The sequence below is a fragment of the Lipotes vexillifer genome, unplaced genomic scaffold (genome assembly GCF_000442215.2).
Source record: "Lipotes vexillifer unplaced genomic scaffold, Lipotes_vexillifer_v1.1 scaffold96, whole genome shotgun sequence".
In the NCBI taxonomy this organism is placed as follows: domain Eukaryota; kingdom Metazoa; phylum Chordata; class Mammalia; order Artiodactyla; family Lipotidae; genus Lipotes; species Lipotes vexillifer.
Genome location: NW_006798666.1, coordinates 706,023 through 712,290, shown reverse-complemented (window position 1 = coordinate 712,290; position 6,268 = coordinate 706,023). Strand labels below are relative to the sequence as shown.

At 33.7% G+C, this 6,268-nt stretch overlaps 1 protein-coding gene across 1 annotated transcript in view; it reads left to right on the top strand.

The window, feature by feature from the left end:
- HCN1 (hyperpolarization activated cyclic nucleotide gated potassium channel 1) overlaps nt 1-1,983 on the top strand; it is a 381,204-nt gene extending 379,221 nt beyond the window's left edge. The window contains exon 8 of the mRNA XM_007470736.1: nt 1-1,983. This exon is cut by the window's left edge and continues 1,945 nt beyond it. The gene's annotated coding sequence lies outside the window, so the exon portion shown is untranslated.
- The last annotated feature ends 4,285 nt before the right edge of the window (nt 1,984-6,268 follow it).

Below are 6,268 nucleotides of genomic sequence, written 5' to 3'. Positions count from 1 at the left end.
TAGGGAAAGGCTTACAGTATTTCTCATTTCTGGAAAAGTATAACCATTCATTAATTGCCTATCTTAAAATTCCTATAAGGCTGACTTGGATCTCTGACTTAAGTATAGAAGTGAGGTTTTCACTTTCATTTAATGTTATTATTATTATTATCATCATTTAAATAATGATTTGTAAACCACAGCTTGATTTGGTGTTGCCAGTGTGTTCTGTGTCTTCACTGTAATTGGTAGATTACTGCGGTGTTAATTTAAAAAAATAAATACACTATAGCATCATATCTGTTTGGGAACACACACTTTGCTCTTTGTGTATTGTAACTAAATGGTTAGTAAATCTTAAGACATGTGGTGACTAACATATCCCTTAGATGGGAGGTTTGTTATTTTAAATGTGCTGAAAAAAGTACAGACATGGTGACAGCAAGCAGGGGTCAAACTGAATGTCTGTGAGCATCGTTTTTCTTGTTTGTCTGTTTCCTTGACTCTTTTCATGATCTGTGAACATCTGCTTCTTCTCAAAGAAGTCCCTTAGAAAGCGTTTGTGCCTAACACATCCCACAAATGTGGTGATGACTGGAACACAATTGGAAGATTCCTAATAACCGACTTCCGTAAATAACCCCAGTTAAGAGAATGACCTAAAGTGGAAGTCTTCCGTATCTCTGACACTGGCGATACATTTAAGAAGAACTTAACAAAGATTACACATTAAATGGGGCAGGGCCTCCAGATAGACTTGAGGACAGAAAACAAAAACAAAAGCAAAAACTCTAAAATGGATCCATGCTGCCTGTTATGCCTTTTATGGATATAATACTTATAATAGCAAAATGAGTTGTTATGTTTAATTTCTAACAGATCCCAGCTTGTGTGGAAGGAATCAACCTTACTAGTCAGTGTGATGTTATCATGAATGTGCTGGTGACCTCTGATGGCGCATCAGAGACGGTGTGAAAAAGGGATTGTTCAGTCTACCTAGAACCTATTTGGAAGCTGCAAGACCATTTATATATCAGTACAAAACTCTTATTTTATTAAACTATTGAGAATTAACTTCGATTTATTAAGATCATGTATTGGTCCTTTAAATTATTAAAGGTTTACATTTGATAGGACTAATGGGTTTGGTAGTGAAATATTTTTATATATATAATTTTTTTTTTTATTTTGAGCACTATTGGGAAACATAAGCAAAATTGAATTGCATGGTCTTTCAGTGCAACCATAAAATTTTTATTCACTTTGTAATAGAATGGACAAGAAAAACCCCTAAGGTTTATATGTCAAACTAATAAAGTGGTACAGGGTAAATTATACACATATATATGTATGAATATATATACTTAGGTAAAAAAAAATTGACTCACATTCCTGTAACATAAAAGTCCATTGCTAGTTGAAAAGTGACCTCTTTTCTCTGTACATAGATAAAGGATGGAGTTTTAAACTGTACAGAAAGAAATGTATTATTGTAAAGATTGGTCTTTCTGCTGCTGGGAAAATAGTAAAATAGCTGATTCTTACAACAACTGTATGATCAGGGACGAGTTAGATAATTTCTTTTGTCTTTGCTCAAAGCCATACATATATAAAGATTATTAATAAATTCAACAGAAAATAAACTAAAATCATGAATATTTTATTTTATCAATATACTCTAATCAAACATTTTGTTTTATTAAAGAGTACAGATTTGCCTCTGTCTTTCTATCTTTACACCATAAGATTTCCAAGAGGGCTTTTACTTGGTAATCATCATAAAATTAATTATAGGTATTCTCTAACTAACTGTAGAAAGAAAAGAACTTAAATAGAACATGGATTTTCCAGCTATTCCTGTGTTTTTTACCTCTTCTGTAATGTTCAAGTTGAGGGTTTTTTTTTCAGTTCTTCACACTGTACTTCCTTAGCACGTGGTTGTTGTCCAATTTCAAAATACAGGCATTTCTGTGCTATTATTGGATATGGGGATGAGAAATAATTGCCCTCTAGTTTACATATACAAACCTATTTTATGATAGCTTTAGGTCTTGCAAAGTCTTCGGACGGTGACAGAACCTCCGTATACCATCAGATTTTGAATCAAACCCAAAGCGTGAGATAGAGTATATTGCAGTGAGTGAAGGATTCTCAAAAACTCTAAGGAAAAATGGCAGGAGTGCAAATAGATTATAGTCGTCAAATAAATAACCTGTCTCCCGGTCTCTATCACCACTCCTTAAGTGAATAATTCCCAGATGGATGCTGCTCCACTTTCCAAAGGTGGGTGCTTTTCCAGTTACAAACTTAAACGAACATAACATCTGGAAGACACTATAAAGTACACAGTCGAGTTACTAGAATAATCCTAATGGACTTGAGTGATTTAAACAATATGATGTGTTTTGAATTTTAGGTGTATTATTATTTCAAATTCTGAATTATTTACACTTCAAAGTACAAACAATCTCTACTGTCTTTCAGGCTTATTTTTAAAGACTCCACGCCTTTTTTTTCACTTAACTGTTTATATTTGTTAATTTTACTATGGTACTTTGCTACTGTGGATCTCACTTCCATCATTTACCACAAGGTTTCTCTCCCTTCTACCTCTACCCTTCTAGAATATGTGCCATAAAACCCAGATGTGATTATTTTGTTCCTATGCACTACACCTAGCAAAGTTTTATTACATGCTCTATTTGAAAAATTGCTTATACTGTACAATATGAAAGAAATGAGGTCCTTATAGCATAATTGGATGCTGAGCATCAATAGCTGAAAGGAATGGCCAAAATTTTTAAGTGTGACTAGCTGCATGCACTGAATTGTTAGTTGTTGTTGTTGTTGTTGTTGTTGTTTTTTTTGAGCAGCATGTGCTCAGATCTTTTCTTTTCTTTTTTAAATTAATTAATTTATTTTTGGCTGCATTGTGTCTTTGCTGCTGTGTACGGCCTTTCTCTAGTTGCAGCGAGTGAGGGAGAGCTGCATTGTGTCTTCGTTGCAGTGCGCAGGCTTATTGCGGTGGCTTCTCTGGTTGCGGAGCATGGACTCTAGAGCGCAGGCTCAGTAGTTGTGGCGCACGGGCTTAGTTGCTCCACGCAAGGCATGCCACGCAAGGCATGTGGGATCCTCCCGGACCGGGGCTCAAACCCATGTTCCCTGCATCACAGGTGGATTCCTAACCACTGCACCACCAGAGAAGTCCCTGCATTGTTAGCTCTATAACTTTATTCACTCTGTCCTTTTTCCAAGAAAATCGGATGGAAGAAAGATTTGCTGTTGTATTCAGGGTTAAGTATACCTGCTACTGGCACTCAAAAGCAGTGACTTTCTTAAGTAATTTTGATCCTTTTTAAAAAATAGCATATATATTTTATAAACTGGCCAACACTGAAGTCAATCATGAGGAAAATGTCCGCTTTTAAAAGAGAACAAGGAAAGTAGAAAGTACCTTGCCAAAATTCATCAAGGATTTATAATAGAAGCAAACTGGCCATATTCCTCCTCCTCCCATTTTGGAGTTTTTCACCAGAGGCCACATTCCTTCCTTCTCTGGGAGCAATTGACATTTCCATTAATATTTGTCGTTTTGTTCTTCATCATTTCCTTCATAGCTTCAGGGTGTGAAAGCATGAACTTCTCTATACAGGAAAAAATTTATGATATATTCACAAATCTGCCACCAGAAAAAGATAGTTTTATTATAATTGTTTAGAAGAAAATATTAGTGATTTTGTAATACTTGATTGCTTTTCAGTTTTGATAACTCCCTCAATTGTATTGAAAAGGTGCAGTTTTGAGTTGCTCAAAGTATGATATTCTGATATCTAACTTAATGAAGTATTTCATTTGAGAAATATTAAATAGTATTTAATGGATAAAAAACTTGCATACACTATATAGCATATTATCTCCATATAACTCCATGCTAAAAATCAAAAATAGATATTAACAATATTGGCTTATAAACAAGCATATGGAGAGATTCAAGTGATTGTTCTCTTCACAGTAATTACCTTAAAATGCTAAACATATATCCCAAAGCCAGTAGCATGAGTCAAAATATATTTGACCACCCAATTCAGAACATCTAAGGACCAGTAGCAAGTTGATGTGAGTATCCTCAACTGTGGTTTATCTCTACTTGGTAACAGTAAATTCCATTTTGGGAGTCAGCCAAAACTCATTTGAAGTCCAATTTTCTTCATACAGTCAATGATCTAGCTTGGCATCACTATTTGCAATCAAAAACAATTATGATTATTTTTATGTGTGGCTCATAAATTGTCTCTGAAGGCCTTTTAGACATGTTCCAAGACCCTTTAGATATGTATAGCTTCCCAAATTCAAACTCTCAAGATTCTAAACATCTGTAATATTTATCTATAAAGGTCTAGTAACTATAGCTTTATATACAACCTAAGGTTTTTTTGTGTTTTTTTTTACTCTAATAGAAGAACAATGATCAAACCTATTGATTTGGGCTTGTTTTGCATAGTTCTTTTTGAAGGGATGATTATTTACCTTACATATGACATCCTATATTTCTGTGAATAAACAGTATTAAATTGTAATTTCTCCATATTTGAAACTCTCAGATAATAGCTCCTTAAGCTGGTACCTGTAATGAAAGCTTAGTCTTCCCCAAGCTAGTTTATTATTAGCCTTTACATGAACCACATAAGCAGAATTCTACTACATGATTTTGTTAATTACTCCAAGATATGAATGTTGGCAAGCTTTGAGACTCTATCTTTTTATTAAAACAATTTGTCATATAAATTGATTGCAAACATATATCAAAATTTTAGTTCAAACTTGACAAGAGAGTTCTGAGTAAGCCAATCCAAACATTCCATCTAGGTTGAACTATTTTGTAAGAAAAAAAAAATCAGTTTAACAATCATTTTTTAGAAAATTATCTGGTTAAAGATTATCAACCTCTTTATAAATTTGAGTATTAGTAGAGTGAGGAAATATTCCCAGTAAAGATCTTAACTTCTTGAAATTCTGTCAGAAAATTGCTCAAGCATTTTAACATGAATGGTAACTGCTTTCCAAAAGGACAGTAAAATATGTCCCAGAAAAAGTTCTGGCCCTAAGTAGGTCTAAGGTATACCTTTTTCCTTTAAGTTGTAAAATACATTGTATGACAGTAAAAGGTAAACTTTTCTGCACACTTTTCAAGTGACTTCAATAATTATATCTACCTAAAGAGTCAGTTTATAGCTGCAAAATATTGTGTCTGTGATAGCCCATCAAAATTTATTCCTGCCTATTTTCTCAGCATAATCTCAAAACACATGTTTCTTTCATGGCAAAAAATAGCATAGTTTCTTGCAAAAATAAGTTGTGACACTTCTAAAGATGCTGTATCTCTCCAGATTATGACGTATTTGACAGAAAGGCTTATGTTATATAAGGAGATCATGACTTTGAAAACTGACTTTTTTCATTTATTTTAGACCTGAGAGCAAGAAAAATTAGGGGAATTGACCACCAGCCAAAAACTGACACTTCACATCTCCGTTCTTAAGCTATCCTAAACTAATCTTCTATACGTCAACGCAAATCAAGACTTCTACCTCCCCACCTTACCAGGAATTGTTTTAGGATCCAAAGGGCTTACAGGCCCTTGGATTCACAAGGAAACAAACTCTGCCAACAATATACATTGGAGGAGCAATTCAAGTACAGTGCATGAAAAGAGGAAAAGTGACACTGAAGGAGATCAAATATATACATGAAAAGAGCTTTAAATATTCATTTTGATAGTGAAGAGTGTCACCTTATTAATTCTAAAGAACAAAAAGGAATATGACATAGAAGAGCTTATGAAGATCTACTTTAGAATATGTAGCACAGAATTTGGTTCATTATGGAGGGGCTGATTGTTGTCTTCACTTATTACCACATTCTCTCTTCCTACTTCCTTTCTGCTATATTTTCATAGATTCTTCAGTCTCTTTAAAGATGTTTTCTATGAACCTTTGGTAACAATGTATCTAATAATCTCCTTATTTGTTATGACAAGTCTTCTCAAATAATCACATACTCTTGTTTACAATGTAGCTAAAAATGTATTCCTTAAGCAAAGATATGCATTTCAAAGGAAACCACAAAGTTTTATAAGTATCAAATAAAATAATGAGGCAGAACTAATTAGCTTATAACGGTGAAAGTGAAGGGAGAAGCCATATGTTATAGGAACTCAGTTTCAACATATTAGAAATTAAAGATACATTAGGAAGGAGGAAATTTTCAGGAAACATTGAGATATTTTTAT